At 46.1% G+C, this 26,250-nt stretch overlaps 2 long non-coding RNA genes across 10 annotated transcripts; one reads left to right on the plus strand and one right to left on the minus strand.

The window, feature by feature from the left end:
• Positions 1-5,455: 5,455 nt before the first annotated feature.
• Positions 5,456-7,666, plus strand: LOC134483788 (uncharacterized). The gene is made up of 2 exons (XR_010060787.1): positions 5,456-5,679; positions 7,537-7,666. It is a non-coding gene; the product is annotated as an uncharacterized LOC134483788 (long non-coding RNA).
• Positions 7,667-18,131: 10,465 nt separating this feature from the next.
• LOC102547881 (uncharacterized) lies at positions 18,132-23,608 on the minus strand. Of its 9 annotated transcripts, none has more exons than XR_010061064.1 (6): positions 22,979-23,591; positions 21,801-21,921; positions 20,617-21,033; positions 20,367-20,477; positions 19,203-19,381; positions 18,132-18,550 (listed from the first exon to the last, which is right to left on the minus strand). It is a non-coding gene; the product is annotated as an uncharacterized LOC102547881 (long non-coding RNA). The 9 variants fall into 9 exon arrangements; XR_005497660.2 differs by having other exon boundaries at positions 23,135-23,582; XR_005497659.2 differs by having other exon boundaries at positions 20,367-20,474; positions 23,135-23,581.
• Positions 23,609-26,250: the final 2,642 nt, after the last annotated feature.

Below are 26,250 nucleotides of genomic sequence, written 5' to 3' on the forward strand. Positions count from 1 at the left end.
AAGAGAGGCTCCTTTCTCTATTTTAACTCCAACTTGTGTCAAGTTGACACACAAAAGTAGCCAGTACAGGTTCCATGTCCCCACTGTCAGGCATCTTGGCTAAGTTCACCTGCACTGGCTCCTGAGAGCCTCCCCTGTCCAAGGTCTCGGAGAACCATGGATTTTTTTTTTTCAGAGCTGGGGACCGAACCCAGGGCCTTGAGCTTGCTAGGCAAGTGCTCTACCACTGAGCTAAATCCCCAACCCCAGAACCATGGATTCTTAATGGAAAATAGCAAACATCCCTGATGCAACCTTTAAAAGGGACTCTCAAAATTCCCTCTGAAACTTCGCAAGCCCAGCCTCCATTGTCTACAATGCTTTCAACGATCGTCAAAGCTCGGAAAGAACAATTCGCCAAGCTTTGAACGCTCAATGGCTTTTCTAGCCCAAAGTTCCAAAGTTCTTCCACATTCCTCCCAAAAACAGTTAGACCTCCCATAATAATACCCCACAATCCTGGTACAAATTTATGTCTTATTTGGGGTTTTCATTGTTGTGGTGAAGCACCGTGATCAAAGCAACTCGAGAAGGAGAGATTTGGCTTATGCTTCCAAATCGCTGTTCATCATCAAAGGAAGTCAGGACAGGAGTTCAAACGGGGCAGGAAACTGGAGGCAGGAGCTGAGGCAGGGGCCATGGAGGAGTGCTACTTACTGGCATCCTCCCTGGCTTTCTCAGACTGTTTTCTTATAAAATTCAGGACCACCAGCCTAGAGATCTTGCCATCACAGAGGGCTGGTCCTTCCCCATCAATCACTGGTTAAGAAAGAAAATGCCCCACAGGCTTGCCTACAGGAGGCATTTTCTTAATTGAGCCTCCCTCTTCCCAGATGACTTTACCTTGTGTCAAACTGACATAAAACTAGCCAGCCCTCAGCCTTTTAGTGAGAGGGCAGTTTTATATCATGCATTTAGTGGTACCTATATAAATCTTTAGGCATTACTAAAATGCATAGACAACATGTATAAACACACACATGCACATATATACACATGCGCATAACTGGCACACACACACAACTGGCAGAATCCACATGGACCCTGTGGAATGGTCCACTGTCCTCGTCCTGGCCAAGAGATTGAACACCATTTATACAAGACAGGAAGGACTACAGAGGCAATGAAGGATGGGGGAAGTTTCTTTCACAAATCAGTATTTGTAAAATGCTGTGAATCTTTCAGAAGTTCAGGTTAGGAAGCGGTAAGCAGTTCAGCCCTTCAGGATGGTCCATTGGGTACAGGCACCTACAGTCCAAGCCCAACACGTGAAGTCAGTCCCTGAAGGCACAGAGAGGTTAGAAAAGAAAACCAACTCTTTTTAAAATGGTGAGAAGAAAGTGCAGAGGGCCTGGGGACGTGACTTTGGAGTACCTACTGCTCAGACCTGAGGATTTGAACTCAGATCCCAGCACCTACGTAACAGCTGGGCCTGAGGACATGCACTTAATCCTAGCACTGTTGAGGGGGCAGAGGCAGGCAGAACCCTGGAGCTTGTGAACCAGACAGTGTAGCCAGTGATCTCCATATCCTGTGAGAATCCCTGACTCAAAAATAAAACCAAAATAAAAAGCAATGTAGAGAACAATAGAAAAGATATCTGATATGGACCTTTGGCCTACACACACTCACACACACACACACACACACACACACACACACACACAAATAAGGATTTTAAATCACTTGGTATTTTATTTCTAGTTTGTTCCAAACCAAATAAATTATTCATCAACGTTATGACTGGCTACATATACAGCACTGTATTTGGTAGAATTGCTATGAACAATTTTCCTCTCCGTGGGGAGACTCCCTGGCCTCTGAATACCTCTCCAAAACTGTTAAAATATTAATCATGGGCTGCCCTGTTGGTGAAAGACACCAATAGGGGCTTCTAACCATAAATCAATTCCATATATGTCTGTCCTGGTGACCAAAATCATCAGTTGTTAACCCTTTAGTACACTAGATGCTAAGACCTGCTAACAACAAAAAGTCTTCCTTCGATGGGTCACAAATGACCCTACCAGGTTTTCCTCACAGGAACACAACAGTTCACTAAAAAATAATAAAATAAAAATTTTTTTAAAAAGTGTCTGTAGCCGCCTCCTGCTGCCTTTTGTAGGCACTGACCCCATTTCTCACGTGACAAAAGAAAAATGGCTTCAAAGCCAGACATAGGACTCTCCACCAGTGTCTCTCGTTGCCATGATCTGCGGGAAACCTCACTAAGAGCAAAATAGTCATTTGCTGAGTCCACTATCGCTCCAATGCTTCGCTCAGACATGGAGATCTTCAGTCGCCTGTAGACGAACAAGACTCTGGAGCCTGAGTCCAAGTCCTCTCTACTCAAAGCCTTGTAAACCACAACCTCCCTCCTTTGGAGAGCTGGGTGTTCCTAGCCAGCGTGTGCGTGCACACACACACACACACACACACACACACACACACACACACACCCGAATACCTCATCTGTCCTGTACTTACTGTCCTCGGGCTCTACCCATGATTCTCTTCCTCTACCCATGATCCCCTGCTCTCCTGGGGAAGAAGGTGAGGTATTTCATTCGGCCGGGTTTGTATCCGCTCCTTTTGAGAAAAATCACAGCTGAGGAAGAAAATCATGTGTGCTGTGCAGTTTTGTGATGCAGACTAACAGGCAGAGAGAGGGGCAAAGGGCTGGGTGACAAAGAAGTCTGCTCAGAGACGCTCCTTGCATACGGGGTAAACTCCAGTTAGGACCACTAATAGGATGCTAGTTCCTAGAGATGAATGGTTTCCTGCCAGTGAAATGTAGCTGCCAAGAGACCCCAAATGTCAAAGCACAGGGGTGGTTATAAACAGAGCTGTAGCGGGTTAGACAGCGATTAAATGGTAGACCCCTATAAAGTTGTTGGTTTGTTGAGCACAGGTTCGCTCAACTGTCCAAAAGAGACAAATCTTACTCCTCAAAGTGGCTGTGATTTCCTCAAAAGGTTCTATAACCTCTAGAAACAGCACCACCAACAGGGGAAGAGGTGTTCAAACACCTGACCCTATGAGACGGTTCTCATCCAAATCACCACATTTAGCATCTCAAATTGCCGCCGTGGATAGATTCTTTTAAGATCTTGTTCTTACATTTAAGTGTGTGTGTGTGTGTGTGTGTGTGTGTGTGTGTGTGTGTGTGTGTGTGTGTCCATCCATCCGTCTGTCTGTCTGTCTCCATATAGTGAACCTCAGAGCAGGTGCCTATGGGTCTATAAAGGGATGTCAGAGTCCCTGGAGCTGGAGTTTCAGAAAGCAGTGAGCTTCTTGACATGGGTGCTTGGAAGAGAACTCAGGTCCTCCACAAAAGTAGTACAAACTCTTAAGTGCTGGGCCATCGCTAGAGCCCCTAGATTCTTGATTCTACTTACAGTACAGTTAAGTCTAGAAAGAAGGTCGCTCATCTACAGTCTTTAAACTGTTAGCAACAGAGAGAGGGGTGAGAGGCATTGTGAGGGTGAAAGATAGAGACTGTGGGTCCATTCTTCTTTATGAAAGGAACTTAACCCAGACATCAGAGTGTTGTGAAGCCATCCGAAAGTCCCACCTCTGGACGTTTTAATTAAATTACAATGGTATTTCCATGCCAACTCATACCTCATATGAAACACTAGAAACTTCGCATTGAAGAACAGTGCAAGTTATTGGTTCCACCAATAAAAGTTACGCATCCTGCCCCATCTGTTTTCATGAGTCTTATGCTCACGAAACACTGGACACACGTCTAAGGAAGTCAGGTTTGTTTACGCTCAAAACACTGAAGGCTGGAAGTCCCACTGCTTGTCATACTTGGTGAGGGCTACTTCTTAGCTGCCTTGATGCCTGGCGGACAGCAACAGGGGCCACAGGTGGAGACAAAGGGTCCCATCTGGATTAAGAACCTCTGGTTTGCTGGAGCCAGGCCAGAGCTGATCAAGTTTCTCACAGAAAATACCTTAATCCCTTACAAAGTGCTGTCCCCAGGATCCCAGCTGCCCCAATAGGTCTTGTCACTAAAGGTTCTGCCCTTTCTCAACATCACCACACTGGGGGCGGAGTTCCCAACAAATGAGCTTTGAAGTGACACCCACATAGGAACACCCCCACCCAATGTATTTCCACCAGCTAAGAAATTCCAGAAAGTATTTCTTTCATTGAAGGTTACTTTCTTTTTACATAGGACATAGCTTCTCAAACAAAGTTGTAACGTTTAGAGCTGCCACAAAGAACGAAAAGGGAAAAGGACTCCACAGGATGTTAGCTGGCACAGAGACCTGGTACAAAAGATTCAGTATGAAAGGAAACAGAAAAACGTTAGCATATGTATTTCATGAGTACGGGCTGGACCGCCTCTCAGCAGGAATGAGCGTGTCCCTGTGCTGGTTGGGTTTTTTGTCAACTTGACACGAGCTGGGGTCATGTGGGAAGAGGGACCATCAGTAGAGAAAATTACCTTCATCAGTTGACCTGTACATAAGCCCAAAGGGCATTCGTTTTTATTAATGATTGACGGGGGAGTAGCCCATTGTGCATGATGGCACCCTGGGCAGGTAGTCTTGGGTTCTGTAGGGAAACGCGATGAGCAAGCCAGGGGAGGAGGCAAACCATAAAGCAGTGTTCCTCTAAGATGCCTATCTCCAGGTTCCTGCTGTGATTTTACTCTGTGATAGACTTTAACTTGCAAACCAAAATAAACTGTTTCCTCCAAGATGGCTTTTTCTGTTGTTCTTAGGGGGTCTCATCACAGCAAAAACAAGTAAAGACAGCTTTGGACTGCAATTTACATAGCGTCTTAAAGGCCGGCCCGTAAGCTCTCTGAGAAGTGTTCAGCCAATGAAAAGGACACAGACTCTCTGCTTGTGGCAGCTTTGAAGAAAGGCAAACACGGAAGAGGCTGGCGGGCAAATCTTGTGATCGTAACAGGCCACTACTGTCGTCTGCGAGCCAATATGGGTCCTTGGTAGTCCTCAATGGTTTAGCTTTGATGCCCACCCCAGTAGGGAGGGGATAACATTTCATCTTTGTGAAGCTGTGCCCTACTTTTAGGCAGCTTTTCTAATCTCCACCTATCCTCAGCTCAGTTTTTCCTGTCTGGGGCCAAGTGTATTCTGGTCTGGCACAGACGGCCGCATCAAATCTAGTCTGAACTGCATTATCTGCTGAGAACTTTGAACTTCGGAGCTCTGAGCTCCTAAGAAGACATAAACAAAATGGCTTCCACCTCACACAAGATGAAGGGACTCTGGCCACCTCCGGCGTGGTGGGCGTGGTTCTGGTGGGCGTGGCTCTGGTGGGCGTGGCTCTGGTGGGCCTTGCCTTTCTTCCCCATTCCCTCTGCCTTGCTAAAAAAAAAAAAAAAAAAAAACCGTCACATTACATTCCTAAAGCTAGTCACCAAGGTTCATTATTTGGTCACTTCCTCCTTAGGGGCTGACTACCAGTTATCAAAGTATTGAAGTCCAGCCATCAAAAGCCCCCTATGACCCCCGTTGAAGGAATCAGAGAAAGGACTGGAAGAGGTTGAAGGGGCTCAAGACCCCATATGAACAACAATGCCAAGCACCAGGGCTTCCAGGGACTAAGCCACTACCTAAAGACTATACATGGACTGACCCTGGACTCCCAACTGCATAGGTAGCAATGAATATCCTAGTAAAAGCACCAGTGGAAGGGGAAGCCCTGGGTCCTGCTAAGACTGAACCCCCAGTGAACGTGATTGTTGGGGGAGGGCGGTAATAGGGGGAGGATGGGGAGGGGAACACCCATAGAACGGAGGGGGAGGGGTTGGGGGATGTTGGCCCGGAAACCAGGAAAGGGAATAACATTCGAAATGTAAATAAGAGGGGTTGGGGATTTAGCTCAGTGGTAGAGCGCTTGCCTAGGAAGCGCAAGGCCCTGGGTTCGGTCCCCAGCTCCGAAAAAAAAAAGAACCAAAAAAAAAAAAAAAGAAAGAAATGTAAATAAGAAATACTCAAGTTAATAAAAAGAAAAAGAAAAGAAGAAAGGGCTCCTGGGCTTCAGATAAGTAAATAGAAGCCGAGTAGTGGCTCTGAGCCTTTAATCCCAGCACTCAGGAGGCAGAGGCAGGCAGATCTCTGTGAATTTGAGGCCAGTCTCATCTGCATAGTGGCTTCTAGGACAGTTGGAGCTACACAATGAGATCCTATCTTAAAAAATAAAGCAAAATACAAAAGAAAAAAAAAGGCCCCTATGGCTCACCTAATTAACACGCCTGATTAAAATGGGGCTGAAGAGAGAGATGGCTTAGCAGTTAGGAGCACTGACTGCTCTCCCAGAGGTTCTAAGTTCAATTCCCAGCAACCACATGGTGGCTCACAGCCATCTAGAATGGAATCCAATGCCCTCTTCTGGTGTGTCAGTGACAGCATGCTCATATACATAAATAAATAAATAGTTAAAAACTACTCAAAAAATAAAAACCCCTTCCTAACATGGGGTTTCTCCTTTTACCTTTATAAACTCCCATTTTCCTGTGGGCCGTATCTGTCTCCTCTCTATCCAGAAGTAGTCAGTCTATCTCCTGGGACAAATACCCCTCCCCCCTCTTCCTTGTTCCCTCCCCTTCTTTCTCTATCTTCTGTCTTTGTCTTTTATTTCCTGTCTTCTGTCCCTCTGGGAAAAATAAGTCTCCTTGCTGAGAAGTTGGTCTTGAAGGTCCTGAGCCAATGCACCAATGACAAATCAAAAATTAATCCCACCAAATTTAGCTTACAGACCTCTGTGAGTTGATCAGGGTCACCTCCAGGGGTGTGGATGAGGGATTACAGACAGGAGCAAGCGTGATTCAAAGACATCACAGAAAAGTCACCCGGGTATAGCAACAGCTCACAAAACCTGTGTCTGGAGTCTCTGCACAACCAACCTGCAGGCAGGTCATGCCCTTCGCCCCACCAATTGCTTACTGCCTGTGAAATCCAGGGGAGGGGGCTGGAGAAATCTAGAACGTTCCGAGCTTCCTGAACCAGCAGGTTATACCAGCTTCCTGAATCCTAAGGGCCTCCTTCTAGGAGAGAATGTTTCGATTCTGAGGAAGTCGCTAAACAACACGGAAGAACATCATCCCACCCTTTCCTGTCTCAAAAAAGGGGGCTACTCCGCAGGCTCAATGCTGATGACTGACAGCAAGTTCCATGCCTATCCAAGCCAAACACAGACATCCTAACTTTCCATGGCTAGCCATAGCGATAACTACCTGAGCTTTCGGCCCCACTTAACCAATCGATCTAAGCAAAAACGCACACTGTATGAACCCAACCATGTCTCAGGGTTTCTCTTCTACCCTGGCTTCCTGAATTTTTGCCCACCTTTGATATTATGCGAGCATTAGGAGCTTATAGAAGCTTCTGGAAAGCAGAACAAACCCTTTTCTTTTCTTTTCTAATGCCCGTTAAGAACCCACTGGCCACAAGACGAACGTCTTCAGCTGACTTACTGAAGCCGTATGTGGTTCTTTATTTGCTTTACTCCTAGAAAACAAGTGTGACTAAGAGGGGCTCCCATGCCTGAGCCTCGGCTTCCAAAGTTCGAGAATTCCGCCATGACAGCTTCCTGGCTCCTCATCAGCTGCGATAGCCTTGGCAAATAAAGTCTCCTCCTAGTAGGTCTGATTTGGTTTCTTGCCGCCCCGGGTACCCAGGCTGTTGTGCACCGAGCTGGACTGGAGGGAAGGAGGCTAACCGGGCACCGGGGGACACAGTGAGGACCTCGGTAGGCAGTGAGTGGAGCAGGCAAAGACTACACCCCGGGACAGCTTCGGAGAACTGTCTTTTATTGGGGGTGGGGAGAGAAAGGGGTATTTATACCATGAGGAGGTGGGCAGGGGCTATGGGGCAAAGTCTGTGTGGCTGTGCACCATTGGTCAGGGTAGGGGTGTTGGGAAGATGCTTCATCTACACGCTCAATGCTGGGGGCGGGAGGGGGCGGGGCAGAACCTGATAAGGTAAAACAAAGAGTGAGGCCTGAAAACTGTCAAGGTAATAAATTCTTACTAGGGTTGATGATGGGGGAGTCAGCTTTTAGGCACCTGTTGGGAGGGGGGAGGTAGCCAACGATAGCCATTCTCATATTTAAGGTAGCTGGGGTTGAAGCTTCCTCGACCCTTCCTCCGTAACCTTGAGCCATTAGTCACACGATTTCCGTTATTTTTACGCTGCCCAGAGACAATGCATAATATTTTAGGAGCGTATTTTCCCTCCGTCCTGCTCTCCAATATTAATGATTCCCTTTTATGGCTTCCCAGCCTTCAGCCTTGCATCAGAAGCCACATAGGCAGAGGGATCAATCCTTTTAAGGTGTTAACAAGCTCCCCACCTTCCTTGTAGGTTAGAATGGAAATGAATAGATAGGGGGGCCCCTTCATATGCAAACGCCTCCGCATAAGCAATTCTATTCTAATGTCGTGCTGGCTGCCGGACCGCAGCTTCTGAGGCTTTAATTCACTTCCAGCTGATGCCCCAGGTGCCAGAGAATAACAAAGGAAACACTGGGCGGTGGATAAAGCTAAAAACATCTCTTCTGATCACAGCAAGTTAAAAGCCAGGCCGACTGCAAGCCTCGCCGACTGACACTGCCAGCTTATCCCTAAACGTCCGATGAAAGTCGCGAGTGTCTATAAATTACTGACTCTGTGTTCTTGAAATGCGTATTTCTCCTCCGATACTCAATAAGTTATTTTCCAAAAATGGGAGTGGAGATCTGTGAAGTAATACGGGTTCTCAGGGCGCTTGAATTTAGTAACCAGTTCCTACAAGTTGTCATCAGACCTCCCTCCATACATACCACTACAGTATGCAAAGGAGGGCGTGCACACACAAAATGTAGAACTAGAGTTTCATAAAGGTTACTCATTGTCAGAGCCCGAATGTGCAGAACTAGAGTTTCATAAAGGTTGCTCATTGTCAGAGTCGGGATGTGCAGGGCCGGACGTGCCTGAGGGAGAGCCAGAGATAGGACTTGCCAAACCAGCTATCAGCCCCAAGGACACTGACCATCCGTAGCCACCCCCTCCCCTTCCTTCACCCCCTTGAGTGAGATGAGCCACCCTACCTGGCTGCCAAGCTGCTAGATAACACATACTCCTTGCTGATGTCATTTCGCGCCGAAAGTTCGGAGCGAGAGGCGAGGCTCCCCGTTTAGGGGTATGCTCTTTCAAAAGGAGCACACTCTCAGGTACAGACACACACACACACACACACACACACACACACACACACACACACACACACACACAGGAGTCTTAAATAATTTAAGATTAAAAAAACATCTTAAATAATTTAAAGATGCTTTAAAAAGTAATTCGTGACTAATATGTTTAATTATAAATCTTATTTGCCCAGTGCCTATTTAAGTTGCTGCTCAATAAAATCATAGCGAATGTTAACATCCAGAGACTACACAAGAAGAGACAAGGGGAACTCAGCCTTGCACACAGCACTCCCGCCACCCGGGAACTAGAGAGCCCACAAACCCAAGACCGCAGGTACTAGTTAAACAGAGGGAGACGGTGAGGGACGGGTGGATTCGGTTAGCGTACACGTCCTGGCTTCAACAAGACTTCTATACTTAGGTGCAGTTTTATTTACGTTCAGTGAGGAAGTAGATGCATGTAAAGAAAACCAGGCAGAGAGCCCACCGGGCTCTGTACCCATAGTACAGAAGGGGTTCCTAAAGGAAATACTGGCTCTAGGAAATGGGAGGGTTATGTGTTCTACCAGGTAGAGGGTCATCTGAATTTTACAAAGGTTCCGTGAGAATCAGACCCTAATCTGAATAGGAGAAGATGGCACCTCGGCATCCATAACCTCCAACCCAAAGTCAGCATTCTGGCTGATGTCATACCGGCTTGGCACAGCTAGAGTCAGTGGAGAGGAAGGAGCCTCCCTTGAGGAGATGCCGCCATGAGATCCAGCTGTAAGGCATTTTCTCAATTAGTGATCAATGTGGGAGGACCCAGCCCATTGTGGTGGGGCCATCCCTGGGCTGGTGGTCTTGGGTTCTATAAGAGAGCAAGCTGAGCAAGCCAGGGGGAGCAAGCCAGTAAGAAACATCCCTCCATGGCCTCTGCATCAGTTCCTGCTTCCTGACCTGCTTGAGTTCCAGTCCTGACTTGCTTTGGTGATGAACAGCAATGTGGAAGTGTGAGCTGAATAAACCCTTTCCTCCCCAACTTGCTTCTTGGTCAATGATGTTTTGTGAGGAATACAAACCCTGACCAAGACCGAAGTGTGAGGCAAGTAAACTTTTTCTCCCCAACCTGATTATTGTTTTTGGTGTTTTGTTGTAGCAGTAGACCCTAACACGGTCAGAGAAGATGGCTTCCTCGCCCACCTCATACACTGGCTGATCTGCTTGGTGTCCGGCGCCTGGCCAGTCATTCACTTGTCCTTGATGCTCCTGTTACTGAGTTTCCCTTGTTTATCACATCCCAGACTAGAAGCTTCAGAAGGATCACGATGCAGCCATCGCCCCTACTGTAGACCCCACTCTAGGCTACAACGTAACAGAACTCTGTTGTTTTAAGGACCCGGCGTTTCTGATCCCCTGGAGCTGGAGTTACAGATAGTTGTCAGTCATCAGCTGCCACATGGGTGCTGGAAATTGAACCCTGGTCCTGTGGAAGAGCAGCAAGTGTTCTTAACCGCCACCTCTCCAGCCTTAAACATCGCCGCTTCAAATGAAAAAATCTAACAATTAATTTACAACACACTTCCCGTCCTGTCTCTTAACCCGGAATAATCTACTGCCAGAACTGGGAACTGTTTACCCAGCTTGACACTTGTACTGGGAACACAGACCCACTGTGTCAAGGCTTTGCAAAGGTGACATTTCTCCTTACACGAGGCCACCTTGTTCTAGCTACATTCCCTCATCTTGCTTGTGTCAGACCCAAGACTTCCCTGTGACTCAGGTTTAAATCATTTGATGCCCATGTACAATGGAACTTGCCTGTGGTTTAGCTGCCTGGGAGGCTAAAACAGGAGAGTCACGTGATCCTGGAAGTTCGAGACCAGCCTGAGAAACAGAAGACCCTATCAAATAGTAAGACTGAAAATAATTGAATGAATAAATAAATTGTGCAGAATAGCTGGCACTAGACTACCATAAGCAATTCTGCTCATACTTCTGACTTCGAAGGCTGATAAAGTTGGCTCCTCCAGGCTTCCGTACAAACCGAATAACTTCAATTCAGGTGTCAGTGTGGTAGGTCAGGATGTGACAAATATTTGCATCAAGGCATTATCTTTTTTTTTTCTTTTTTCTTTTTTTCAGAGCTGGGGACCGAACTCAGGGCCTTGCGCTTGCTAGGCAAGTGCTCTACCACTGAGCTAAATCCCCAACCCCAAGGCATTATCTTTTAAGGTTTACTCTGTGTGTGTGCGTGTGTGTGTGTGTGTGTGTGTGTGTGTGTGTGTGTGTGTGTGTGTGTGTGTAACATGTGCAGGTAGCCTTCGAAGGTGTCAGTTACCCTGGAGCTAGAATTGCAGACAACTGTGAGTTGCCCAACATGATCCCTGGGAACCAGGATCTAGGAGCAAGTGCTTACCCCTAAGCCATCTCTTCAGCTTCAGGGCATTGATCCTGAGCAGAAGGAGAGCACTGGGTCTTGGATTTTACCGTCAAGGTGCCATCCAGATAACCCTTGGGTAGCAGCCCTTACAACCCAGCCTGAGGAACCTAAATTCAATCCCTGGGACATAGATGGTAAAAGGAGAGAACCAACTCTGCAAATTGTCCTCAGACGTCCACACCTGTGCAGTGGTGCACACAAGCGCATACACACACACATACACACACACACACACACATACACACACACACACTAAATTAAATCATTAACTAATACTAAATTAATTAATATTGAAAAAAGGACAGACTATGATTATTTTGAACTGTACTGTAGACAGAATGGCCATAGGTGGATTATCACAGAGTCTGATGGACAACTTGGATCCTGATGTTTCCTGTATCTCACACGAGAGTCTCCTACAGTCCTCAAAGGTAGCCAAGATAAAGTGTCAAACACTGGGGTGTGGGCAGCATACAAGTGCAATTAGCTAATATATTTAGCCTGAACAGATGTCTTCCGGGCAAAGACACCCTTCCAACAGTACGACACTGCATCCTGAGTCTCTCAGGATAAAATCCCCATCCTACTTGTCCACTCGATTACTTAATGTATATTTACGATCCTGAAAATGATAAATCCCTGGCACTCAAACATTACCCAAAACATTGAAAGAAAAGTTCCTCTGGCAGTAAAGAATACCCATCTACTCTCCCTAAACAGAAGCCAGACACTCACAAAGGACGCTCAATTTTCGAACTACACCTCAAAGAAATGCTCACCAAGCAAGTGATCTAGTGCTCGATTCCTTCTGAAAACCTGAGTCAGCGTGGTAACCTCCCTGAGACACTGAACACAGAAGCAGGTAGCATCCCAGGGGCCACCAAAGCCACCAAATCATAATTCTAGCTTAGGGGCTACTGTGAGATCTCCAGAGCCTAAGGAGAACCAGGAGACAGACAAAAACAAATTCCACTGCAGAGTTGGGAGAAAGTTGGAAAGAGATTAGACAATTGCTTGGTGTTGATAGGCTGAAGACAGAGTCTCATGTAGCCCAAACTAGCCTCAAATTCACTATGTAGCCCAGGCTAGCCTCAGATTCACTACATAGCCAAAGACAACCTTGCCTCCACCTACAGATATGTGTTGCACATAGTTTATACAGCTCTGGGGTTCAGAACCAGGAATCTGTGCATGCCAGGCTCTACCAACTGACCTACAGCCTCAGCCCACATCTGCTCCATGATTTATTGAATTCTCCATCATACAAACACCTTTTGTCTTCCTCTTGTGAGAAATCCTGCCTTTACATTAATTTCTGGTTGGAGAAACCAGGGAAACTTCTCCCTGCCCTCCCTTTTTGTCAAGGTCCTGAACTTTAGCACATCTAACAAACCATTTTTGCCATAAGGCAACCACGTATCCTAGGGATGAGAGCATAGATATCGGAGGGCCCTTCACCTAGCCTGCCACAGGACCCAAAAGAAACGCAAACGTGTTCCTTCACAAAAATACCTGGGAAAGGGTCTTAGTTAGGGTTTTACTGCTGTGAACAGATACCATGACCAAGGCAACTCTTATAAGGACAACATTTCATTGGGACTGGCCTACAGGTTCAGAGGTTCAGTCCATTATCATCAGGGTGGGAACATGGCAGCGTCCAGGCAGGCACAGTGCAGGAAGAGCTGAGAGTTCTACATCTGCATCTGAAGGCTGCTAGCAGAATACTGACTTCCAGGAAGCTAGGATGAGGGTCTTTAAGCCCACGCCCACAGTGACACACTTACTCCAATAAGGCCACACCTCTAAATAGTGCCACTCCCTGGCCAAGCATATACAAAACCATCACAGAAAGTTATAATAGAAGTCAAATTTCTTCCCTAAGAGTGGATAAGATAATGCCAGGAGTAACAGCATTTCGAGATCTTTAGTGAACAGTACAGACCTTCCTGATCATTCTGTTTCCACGGGGAATTTTTTTTGTCACAATTGACAAACTAATTTCACAGTTCTTTCCTTCCAGATTTCCACCTTTAATTAATATACAGGCTGAGGATCTCATAGGAATAGAACTACTTGATGAAAAGCCTATTCTCTTGAAATACTTGGAAGTTCTACCCAAAGAGACACCATCAACCATCACAAGCATGAAGCTAAATGTTAGCGTTCTGCATTTGAACTGATCTCTCTTGCTGCGGAAGGACAATGGCCAAAGACAGGAATATTCAAATTGGATTGGTTTGTAGTTTTCCTCATTGCATGGTTTTATTTAATACTCATTTGGAAAGTTTCAAGTAAACCAAGAGCAGCCTGGGAAAGGGAACTTACTGGTGTAATAGTGGCACATCCGTCAAGGGAGTTACCAACCTGCCTTATGAAGATAAACTGATACAGTATTAAACTGGATCCTCCTGATTTGCTATTGCATTCAGAGACGTGTGCATCTGCCAGTCCTCATCCAACAAGTTTCTATTTGCAATAGTTCAGTGATGAACACAGAAACCCACAACCGGTCAAAGTATAAAGAATAAGAGACTACGGTTCAGAAAATAAGAATGCTTAGCCTGAAATCCATATGGATATCACACACCTGAGCCTTCCTCCAAAGGCTCAGGGATTATTCTGGAAGATGGGACATAAGGTGTGAGAGCAGAGGCAGAAGATGATTACAAGGAAACTGCCTCCCAAACACAGCAGGGCGGCTGCAGCAGTGAACTCACAGTAGTTTTTATAGGATTAGCAAGATCTGTGTGAGCTCGATCCAGACCAAATCCCACATGAAGAGGGGACTTGGGCATAATGTGTTAACTCCTAACACGGAAATTATTGGTAACTGTTGTTGGTGTTTCAACTAGGCTCCACCCCACATTTACCTAGCAACAGCCAGGTGTGCCTGACTCACTATAAAAGGGGCCGCTTGCCCCCTCCTCACTCTTTAAATGTTAACTTATAGTACTAAAGAAACTGATTTCAAAAAATCTGAGTCACATCGACATTGGACAACTTCTCGGGGTCTAGAATTGGATCTTCTCCTATTCTAGTAAGATGTGCACAATACAAAATGTATTGTCTTTTAAGTCTTCCAACCCGGAATCAGGTGTGGTGGCTAATAGCTGTATGGGAGGCTGAGGCAGGAAGACTGTTGTAGACTTAAGGACAAGTAAGAATGCCTAGCTAGTTCCAGGTCAGTCTGAACTTACAGAGTGAGCCTGTGTGGACAAACAAACAAAGCACGATTTGTGTCATCTGGTACATCTTCGCCAACATCACTCCTAGAACTTAGAAGTAAACCTTTCCATGTAGAGATCCAAATGAGTGAGTGATGTTTGCTTTCGAGACAACCTCTCTCCAAAGCATGAGCCTCGCGCTCATTAAAAAGTCTCTGATTAGCCGGGCAGTGGTAGTGAAAGACCCCCAGAGCGGGGAGACCCTCACTCAAGTCTCGGGATGATGTGATCCCCCCAAGAACTCACGTGAGACCATCCTTACTGTAATAAACATGAGGTTTATTGATAGAAACCAGTGCACTGGGGTCGAGACTCATATCCCACGCAGGGGCAGTGGAGTTCAACCCCCAGTAACTAAGACAAGAGGAATTTAAAGGAAGAAATCTCAACCCCAGCTGGTAGGGAGGGCGTCATTGGAAAATGTCGAGAATACCAGTGAAAAATCACAAGGAGAAGCTTCCTGCTTCTCAAGATTATTCTCTAAGATTTTAATCTAACTTTATGGTCAGCTAGTACAGGTAGAGGGCAGGGTCTGGAATTTGAGGTATTTAGGGCTTTTTTAAACTTCTGACTTCTTTCTTTTTTTTTTTTTTTTTTTCCGGAGCTGGGGACCGAACCCAGGGCCTTGCGGTTGCTAGGCAAGTGCTCTACCACTGAGCTAAATCCCCAACCCCAAACTTCTGACTTCTTAGCTGCATTTTTTATTCTTTTCAGTAGCAAATGCTTTGAATCTCAGCATTCAGGAGGCAGAGGCAGGTGGATCTCTGAGTTTGAGGCCAGCCTAGTCTACAGAGTGAGTTGCAGGACAGCCAAGTCTACACAGAAAAAAACCTGTCTTGAAAAACAAACACAGGGATTGGGGATTTAGCTCAGCAGTAGAGCACTTGCCTAGAAAACGCAAGGCCCTGGGTTCGGTCCCCAGCTCCGAAAAAAAGAAAAAAGAAAAAAAAAAAAAGAAAGAAAAACAAACACAAACCAAAAAAAAAAGTCTCTGATATTATGCAATTTTGTTTGTTTTTCAAGACAAGATTTCTCTGTGTGTAGCCTTGGGTGTCCTGGAACTCTCTCTGTAGACTAGACTAGCCTCAAACTCACCAAGGTCCACCTGTCTTTGTCTCCTGAGTGCAGGGATTAAGAGAGTGTGCCACCGCCGCCTGGCTTTCCTGGTGACTTTTAATGCTATAACCTAATTTCGTCAGGTCTCTCTCGTGAGTGTTTAATAAGCAGCACTTATAAGAAGGAAGCGTGGGGTTGGGGATTTAGCTCAGCGGTAAAGCAATTGTGTAGCGTGCGCAGGGCCCTGGGTTCGGTCCTCAGCTCTGAAAAAGAAAAAAAAAGGCAAAATAACAAAGAAGCTGCCACCTCCCTGGCTCACATTTTGAACACTTCATTCCCCAGTTGGTGGCCCTGTTTGGAAAAATTACAGAACATTTGGGTGCTGAAGCTTCGCTGGAGGGAGTATATCACTAGGGGTGGGCTTTGAGGGTGTGGATGCTGGCCCCACTTCCGGTTCTTTCTCTCAACTTCCTGAGTGCAGATGGCACGTGATCAGCCACATCCTGCTCCTGCTACTATGCCACGCCCACCATCCTCCCATACCTTCTGCAACTGTAAGCTAAAAATAAGCGTTTGCTTCAGGATATTTTATCACAACAGAAAGGTGCCCACTACAGACTTGTTAACTGCATTAACCCTCACGCACAGAACTATCAGGCTCCTCCCTGATGTAAAATCCAGCTAGCCGCGGGGCCCTCAGCATTAAACTGCCTCTCGAACAATGTTATGCAGTAAGTGAAACTGTAGCCTCAGCCCAGGGCTCATTGAATTACAAAACTGTTTATTGAGATTAACTCACTAATGAACCGCATCTCTGCTGCGTAAGAACGATTCCCCCCCGCCCTGCAACACTGGCAGGCCATCAATAGTCACGGCCTCGCTTAGCCATTTTTCTTGCTATTATTATTAATTAGAAGTGAGACAATCGATTCTTAAGAGTATAACAAGCGAACTGCTGGCAGTATTCCGTGAGCTCGTATTGGGACAAAAACAATTAGCAACGACTTAATTGAATTAAAGTAATTGGTAAACGGAAAGAGACTTTCACTGGCGGGTTGCCGGCCCCTTGAGTTCCACCATCAAAACTTTTAAATAAAATGTAGTACGTGCAAAGTTTTAACTAAGCATTTGTTCGGGGAAATTAAAAGGACGAGAAAACTAAACGTCCTGGACGTGCTCAGGCTGTTCCGCGTGATATTTCATCCGTGGCTTCACAGCTCATCGTCTTGGAAAATGTTGAGGGACCCACCGTGCAGTGGGATAGGCCATTGTATACGGTGATAAATAAGTCTCCTTAAACATGAGATTCTTTTCCGATTGAGAAAAAAAAAAAAAAAAAAACAGGGTGGAGGAAGAGCTATCATCCTATTTTTGCATCTCATTCTGATACGAAGGTGGCATTGGGAGGCCGGCAGAGAAATAAAACACGAGATTGCTTTCACAGTGTGTGAGCATCGTGGTGAGCTCTGTGCCTTGGCAATGTTCTTTAAGAGACATTTTATTCCAGATCCCGGCACCCGGCTCGGCTCCTAAGAGCCTACAAAACACCAACAGGAGCCAAATATAAAGGCACAGCAAAAGCGCTAATCAGACAAGGGGAGGTTGATAGGATTTGGAATCTAGATGGACAGCTGAGATCAAACGGGATAAAAACCAATCTTTCTCAGAGACACACACATTCTTTTTAAAGGAAGCTGTGATGGTTTGTATATGCTTTGCCCAGGGAGAAGCAACATTTAGAGGGGTGGCCTTGTTGGAGTGGGCGTGGCCTTGGTAGAGTGGGCGTGTCGTCGTGGATGAGTACTTTAAGACCCTTATCCTACCTGCCTGGAAGTCAGTTCTCCTAGCAGCCTTCAGATGAAGATGTGGGACTCTCAGCTCCTCCTGCACCATTCCTGCCTGGATGCTGCCATGTTCCTGCCTTGATGATAATGGACTGAACCTCTGACCTCTAAGCCAGCCCCAATTAAATGTTGTTGTCCTTATAAGAGTTGCCTTGGTCATGGTGTCTGCTCACAGCAGTAAAACCCTAAAACAGAAGCCAACACAGTGCCACCAACATGAAGACTTCTGCTCGACAGGGTGAGGAGCCCATTGGTTGGATGGGCTCAACCACTGCTGATTTTCCTGACTCAAAAGAACAAGGAGTGAGCTCTGCCGGTCGTTTTTGTGAGCATGTGACCAAGTGCCTGAGGAAAACAACTTAAGGGAGATAGGGATTATTTCGGCTCACAGCTTCAGAAGACTTTATTCACAGTCATTTAAAACCACACATTTGGGGAGAATGGAAGCCTGCGGTGGAAAGGAGCTGTTGGCTCCGTGGAAGACAAGAGAGAAGCAGAACAGGAAGTGATAAGGACAAGATGTGGCCCCCAGAGGCCTGCTTCCTCCAGCGAGGCAGGGTTCTTCACCATTCCCCAAGGATCCATTCAGATGACGTACTAAGCCATCTATTAGGTTAGAGTCCTCATGGTAAAACTTAGGAAACTCTTAGATGTTTCTTAATCTGATCAAGATGACAATCAAAATTAGCCCACTTGGCTAGCATAGGAGTCCAGGCCTTAGCCCTAGGTCCATAGAATGGCATGCATTTGTCAGATACAAAAGAATCTGAGGCGATCTTCATGGAGTGTTCATTCTGGCAGAAAAAGACAAATAATAGATAAGTAGCTATATTTGGTGTGTGTGTGCGTGTGCGTGTGTGTGTGTGTGTGTCTTTGTGTGTCTTTGTGTGTGTATATGTGCACGTGTGTGTCTCACATGCACATGAGCATGCATGTGTTGTAAATTCATGCTTGAAAGTGCTAAGGCCAGGGCTGGAGGGATGGCTCAGCGGTTAAGAGCACTGGCTGCTCTTCCAGAGGTCCTGAGTTCAAATCCCAGCAACCACATGGTGGCTCACAACCATCTGTAATGGGATCCGATGCCCTCTTCTGGTGTGAAGACAGCTACAGTGTTACTTATATATAATAAATAAATAATTAGTTTTTAAAAAAGAAAAGAAAATGCTAAGGCCAGAGGAGGATATAGAATGCCTTCCTCTATTCCTCTCTGCTTGATTGCTTTGAGACCAGTTTCTCACGGAACCAGACGCTCTGTCTGCATTTGGGCTGGAGCAGCTGGCCAGTGAGTTGTCACTCTACCTGTCCCTGCCCTGCCGATGCTGGAGTTACAGGTATGTGTAGCAGTGCCCGGCTGGAGTTTCGAACCCGGGTCCTCATGCTTACAAAGCAAGGGCTCTTTCCCCCTGAGCCATCGTCCCAGCCCACAGGGGCATTCCTTATGCTTACCATCCCAAGCTTGGCAGAGGCACACAAAACACATAATTACAGCAATTTCTCAGAGAAGATTTGAGTGATCAATTGCCGGACACTAATTATCACGTGTATAACTCCGCTTGACAGAAAGGTACCTTCTAACAACAGTCCTCCAGGGTCCCCAGAGACTCATATTTCATTGGCTTCACCAGCTGTGGACATGAAAACGAAATGAATAATTCAGTGCGCCCAGCTCTCTCTCTAGAAGCATCCTCAGTGGACGGTTCAAAACAAGCAGATTGAATTCTTACAAGCATATAAACACGTGTGGAGATAGCAAAGAAACGTGATATATACAACTTCTATACATATACACATATACATACACATACACATATACATATACATACCCCAGCTGCCTGTGCTACACGACACAGCTGAACACAAAACTGTACCCTCACTTGGTCCCATGCTGATCTGCTCTGTCCTGGTACAGTGACAACACAAGCCAGTGGCAAATGCCTGCCACTCTACAAGACATCCCTGGCCACCTAGTGGTCAGTACAGACTAAGGAAGCCTCAATTTCGCCCACTGAGTAAATCACCTCAGCCTGAGTCTGTCTCCACTCCTGGAGACAGAAAGTCTCACCCAAGGTCCTCCTCTGTGTGTGAGTCTGAGAGCTTCTGTTCATATCTAAACCAACTGAACAGAAGTGTCACAGCAGGGAAGGGTACCATGTCCTAGAGAGAACAGGCTGTGTGGCAGACTGAACTATGTCACTCCCCAGTATTCTTTTGCCTGGTAGTTGGTTTGGGGTTTGGTTGGTTGGTTTTGAGACAGGGTTTCTCCGAGTGGCCCTGGCTGTCCTCGAATTCACCCTGTAGACCAGGCTGGCCTCAAACTCAGAGCTCTGCCTGCCTTCGCCTCCGAGTGCTGGGATTAAAAGCGTGTGTGACCACCGCACTCGGCTCCCATTCTTAGACTGAGGCCGATCACATACTCATATTGAACATTGGAGACGGGTTGCTTAGGGAGTTTAGGAAGATTAAATGGCGTTCTAGGGGAGGAATGTGCATCGCTTTCATCAAAAGAAGAGAAAGGGACACAAGAGGATCCTTCTCTTTGTTTACATAAGAAAAACCGTGAGCGCACGCAGAACAAGGTGGCTGTCTGCAAGGTACAAGAACAGAGCTCACCAGAAACTGGACCTGGCAGCAGCTGTGGCGGGGACTTCCAGCCTCTACAGAACAAGAAAATACTCAGGTGTTTCCCGGACTGGGTCTACTGTTCTGTCAGACATACGCCTACTGGGCCACAGAGTCCAAAGATGCGGGAGGTCAGAAAAGAAAATGTAGAAGAAGTTTTAAGTAAACAAAGCCGGCACTGGAGGGAAGAAGACCTCAAGAAATACCCGAGGACAGTAATGCCTCCACGGGAGCCACATACATTTTTTAAAAAGGGGTTTCGTCGCCACCCTTGGAGAACACACTCTGACCCACGGTGGCTTTCCCCCTGAGTATAGGAGATCTTGTGTCGCAGCTAAGATCTTGGCGGGAGAGGCTCCTCCTCCATTTCAAGGTTCGGGGTCTTTTCCTCTGGGAAGCTGGTAGATTGATTACCACCTGCCAAAGGCAGAAGCAAGGCGTGTCTGTCTTGCACTCTCTTCTGTTTATCCCATCAATCAGCTGCTGGCAGATGAACCTCTGGCACAGCCTGCAGTCCCTGTTAACAGCGCAGAGTACAGTCTGTGCTTAGCTCCAACCAGGACGTACTGACAGGGGGCGTGACGATGCGTCATCCGCTGCTCTGGCTACAGAGTCCCGTAGCAGGACCATTCAACGCTGTCCGCAAAGTGTTGAAACTCTAGAACCAGAAACACACGTGGGAAATGGGGTCGCTCGGCCCAAGTTTTGGCTAACTTCAAGTCATTTCCCTCTACCCAAGGAGCCATTCCGGTTACAGGGAAAGTAGCCGCTATAGGAGAAACCAAATTTCACCTGAGCCACTAAAAGGCAGAGAATCAAACCAAGAAAAGAGGATGGGAAAATAGCCAGATCTAGGCACAGTGACTATCTCTAATCTATTATTGTATGTCTGCGTGTATGCATGTGTGTCGATGCATGTTGACCAGTGTGGGTGTGCATATGTGTGTGTGAAGATCAATACATGCATGCCGTGGAGGTCAGAGCCTGACATCAGGTTTCTTTCTTGGTCATTTTCCAACTTATATGTCAGGATCTCCCAGTTGAACCCAGAGTTCAGCCCCTCAGTGAGACTTTTAAGCAAGTCAGATTGACCTCCAGGTAGCCATTTTGACCTCCGGGTAGCCATCTTGACCTCCGGGTAGCCATCTTGACCTCTGGGTAGCCATTTTGACCTCCGGACATCCATCTCTGCTTCCCAAGCTCTAGGATGATAGGCAGGCCACCACCCCTGCCTGGTGTTCATACACAATCTGGAAAACCAAACTCGGGTCTTCATGCTTGGACACAAAGTGATTTACCCACTCTGTCAACGCCTCTGCCCCCAAACCCAGCCATGACGTTACTCTTTCTACAGCAAAAATGAAAAATTTAAAACCCACCCGACGGTCACATTCATTTGCTAGGATACATGAAGACTTGACTTACAGAATTCAAGACCTCAAGTCTTGGTTTCTTAGAGCACGATGAGGTCGGCAAGCCCGATTAATATCCCAGAGTCATCGTCAGCTAGTGCGTCATTTGGACTAATGAGTGGCCTTTGAAGTAGCTAACAAATGAGACGTTCAGTTATATACGAACCACAGTATTCGTTTGAAAGCCAGGGTCAACAATTAACCTTAGAGCGCCTACCACATAATAGCTGTTCAACACAAGCTGCCTAATATTATCGCTGCTGTTCTTATAAACACTTGGTGGGAACAGTAACCTGGTTTGGAGTGGCAGAGGGGGAGGGATAGGGAACGTGTACTACTGAGTAACCACTTGTGCAGGTGGCAGTGCCATTTTGTGCATCTTATATACTATTACTGGTTTAGCATGAATCTCTGTATCAATGGAGTAGATCCAATTACTCTACAGACAATAACGTTAGTTTTTAAAAGTCCAGAAGGATTGATTATCTTACTAAAAAACAACAAAAACAGGGCTGGAGAGATGGCTCAGTGGTTAGGAACACTGGCTGCTCTTCCAGAGGTCCCGAGTTCAGTTCCCAGCAACTACTATCTGTAAAGGGATTTGAGGCCCTCCTCTGACATGTAGGTGTACCTGCGGTCAGAGCACTCCTACACTTATATAATAAATACATAAATAAATACATTTTTTTTAAAAACGGGATGGAGAGATGGCTCAGCGGTTAAGAGCACCGGCTGCTCTTCCAGAGGTCCTGAGTTCAATTCCCAGCACCCACATGGTGGCTCATAACTACCTATAATGAGATCTGATGCCCTCTTCCTGGCCTGTAGGCATACATAAATCTTTAAAAAAAAAAAAAAAAGTAGATATTAGCAACTTTGTCCATTCATGTTCAAGTGACTTGACTACAGGGTCTATAGTCTTGATTGAGATCTAATAAATCTATGTTGATATCAATACAGTTAGAAATAAAGTTAGAGGGCTGGAGAAATGTCTCAGCGGTTAAGAGCCCCGACTACTCTTCCAGAGGTCCTCAATTCAATTCCCAGCAACCACATGGTGGCTCACAACCATCTGTAAAGAGATCTGATGCCCTCTTCTGGTGTGTCTGAAGACAGCTACAGTGTACTTATATATAATAAATGAATAAATCTTTAAAAAAAAAAAAAGAAAGTTAGAAATAGAAAGCTGACCTCCCAGGTAATAAACAGAGGGATCTTATGAGTCGCCTTACAAAGTGTTCCAGACAACATTTATCATAAAAACCTTGAAGAGCAAAGCACCCATCCCAGCATCACAGAATCAGAGGCTGGGACGCAGCCAGTAGATCCAGGACTCATGTCTCTGACCTTTAAAATTCATTCTCCTCTTAAATACAAGGTATCTGCCACCCTGTTTCGGCTTGGTCCTATACTTGGGAGTGCGTGTGTGCGTGCTTGCGTCCGTCTGTGCGTGCATGCGTGCGTGCGTGCGTCCGTCTGTGCGTGCATGCGTCCATCCGTCCGTGGGTGCGTGCCTGTGTCCGTTTGTGCGTGCCTGCGTCCGTTTGTGCGTGCGTGCGTGTGTGCATGCGTGCATATAAGGTGTTGAGGCCTGTAAGAGGAAATGCCAGGTTGTTTTTATCTCTTTGACTCCTTGAAGCTGGAGTTAGAGGACAGGTCTGCCCTCTGCTGGAGAGAATTCTTTCTGATTCTGTTTCAATGTAGTCATCCTCTCTCTTTTGAGACCTATTTTACCCAGCCAGAGAGAAAAATTAACTCTGGGGGTGATCATCATTCCTTGGGGTTTCCACAGCCTCTTTCTCTTTAACCCATCCGTGCTAAGTCCTCCAGCCCTTGCTATTGGCACAGAAGGATGAGAGTCATGGCTGGTTGGTGGGAAGGAAATAGGAGAGCCCAGAGAAATGCGGCCTCAATGTCTCACAAGAACCTTCTTACTAGAGTTTTACTTTAACTGGGTCGTCCACATCCTATCCCAATTAGAAGGAGATATATGACAGTTTGTGTGTGAAATGTCTCCCATAAGCTCTTGTGTTTGAATATCCCACCCCACTACAAGCTGGTGGTGGTGGGTTTTGTTTTGACTTGATTTGTTTTGTTTGAGGCAGAGCATCCCTGGAGGAAGTAGATCACTAGAGGTCAAGGGACAGGTCTTGAATTTGAAGAGTCAAGACTCCACTTCCTGTCCCCTATGAGGAAACGACCTCAGTCCCATGGCCGCAGCCATAAGCTGTCCCAGGGTTCCTGCAAACCATGGGTCAAAACGAGCCCTTCCTCCTGAGTTGCTTCTTGACAAGTATGTGATCTGTTATACAGGGGAGAAAGACTCGACCTACAGATCTCCCAGCTTATAAAGTAGGTTATTATTGTTTCTAAACCTCTAAACCTACGTGTCCTTACGATGTGCAAACGTTCATTCTCCATGTGGTCCAATGGAGACTTGGTTTCCTGCAGTTGATTCTAGGACCAGAGCCAGAGAATGACAAAGCCTGGTTTCTACGGCTTTTCGATTAATATATCTGTTCCCTTCGGTGGCTCTGCACGGTTGCTTGGAATAATATTCCCAGGTGTGGGGTCAACCTCATCTCGCCCTGTATTTCTCCCAAGCTTAAGAATACAGCTATGGGATGAAAAGATGGCTCAGCGATTAAGAGCACTGACTGCTGTTCCAGAGGTCCTGAGTTCAAATCCCAGCAACCACATGGTGGCTCACAACCATCTGTAATGGGATCTGATGCCCTCTTCTGGTGTGTCTGAAGACAGTAACAGTGTACTCATATACATTAAAAGAATTAATAATAAGTTAATTATTAATTAAAATTAATAAATAATTTTTAAAAAGAATACAACTTTTTCTCCAACTATAATTGCACTCTCTTCCCTTTGTTTTCCCTCGAGTTGTATACACCAGTTGAGCTAAAAATTATATCCCTGATTAGTGTGATTTCTGAAACATCCTAAATGTATTTCAAGTACTATTTTAAAAAATATATAATGAGAAAAAATATGCATCAGTGTTTAGCCAAAACCACTGTATTTGTGTCATGAGGCAAAAGCCACTGTGCTTATATTGATCATTTAACCAACAAATACTATATATTACCTACACTAAGGAAGGTTCTTTTAACTTTTATATTTCACTTAGCAATCACGTGTGTAATCAATCATGTGTGTTCGAGCTCCTGTGCACACATGCCATAGTATGCATGTAGATGTTAGAGGACAGCTTACAGGTCTCAGTCCTCTGCTTCAACCATGTGGGTTCCCGGGGTCAAACTCAGGTGGTTAGGCTTGGGTGCAAGCTACTGAGTCATCTTGCCAACTCAGGCAGAAAAGGCTTTTTAAACCACACTAGTGATCTATGTGCTTAGAGAGGAAGAGGTTCAAAGTTGTATCATAAATAACTGTGGCCACAGACAGAGGCTCTTAATTTCCTTTACGTATTATAATGTCCTGGTGACGTTTTAAAATATCATCTGAAGGAGCCGGAGCGAAAGCTCAGAGACCAGTTGATCTGAGGGGCCTCCAGTCCTGGGATGCGATGCCCTCTTCTGGCCTCCGGAGGCACTGCACTCACGTGGTGCACGGTCTGCATTCAGGCCAAATATGACATATAAGATAAATAAATATAAAATTTTAAATGAAAGCGAAGGGCCATCGGAAGCGGACTTTTTCAGGTGAGACAGATGCTACTTTGGTTCCTTGTTGAATGAAGTCCACGGGTGGCTCCAACACTCAGTGGATACTGAGACCAAGGTCTGAAAGCCTCGGGGTTTCAGGACCTAGGACAGCGGCACGCTGCCTGGGCGGTAGCGGGAGAGGTGACTTTCACTAACAGAGGACACGAAAGTTCATGGAAAGGTTGGGAGTGTAAACCATGCCGAGGAAACTGAACCCTTTAACACGGTGTCTCAAACTAAAATGAGCTTCAGAATCCACGTGGAAAATGCTGAGAAGCAGAAATGTTTGTAACAAAACCAGGAAAGCCACAATCTCCTCGGTCTAGGTCTTCCTTTACATGTTTGATAGAAATACTCTGAATAAGGCATATTGAAATGTCCCTTTTTATTCTGCTATGAAAATCAGCAAGATTCTAACAAATGGGGACGCTGGGGGGTGGGCAACAACAGGGACTGTCTACGCAGAACAATTTCGGTCTTCGTAACAACTTGCAGGGAGACGAAATCAGCAAAAAAAAAAAAAAAAATGCTTTTAAAAGACAAGAAACTTTTTGGCTCACATCCAAGTCGGGTTCAGAATGAATTCTCCGGACATCGTGCGCTGTGATTTATGGAGCAGTTAAGGAGACGGAGAGTCCCAATATTCATCTCCTATCTTCATGCTTCCCAAACCTTATCAGGTGGTCCCCATCTGCTGACACGATCAGAATCACTCGAACAATGCAGACAGCTATCACATGACTCCCTGAGGAGTGGGACTATCACCTGGCACCCAGGACATTCCCC

This window comes from Rattus norvegicus, chromosome 20, assembly GCF_036323735.1.
Source record: "Rattus norvegicus strain BN/NHsdMcwi chromosome 20, GRCr8, whole genome shotgun sequence".
Lineage (NCBI taxonomy): Eukaryota > Metazoa > Chordata > Mammalia > Rodentia > Muridae > Rattus > Rattus norvegicus.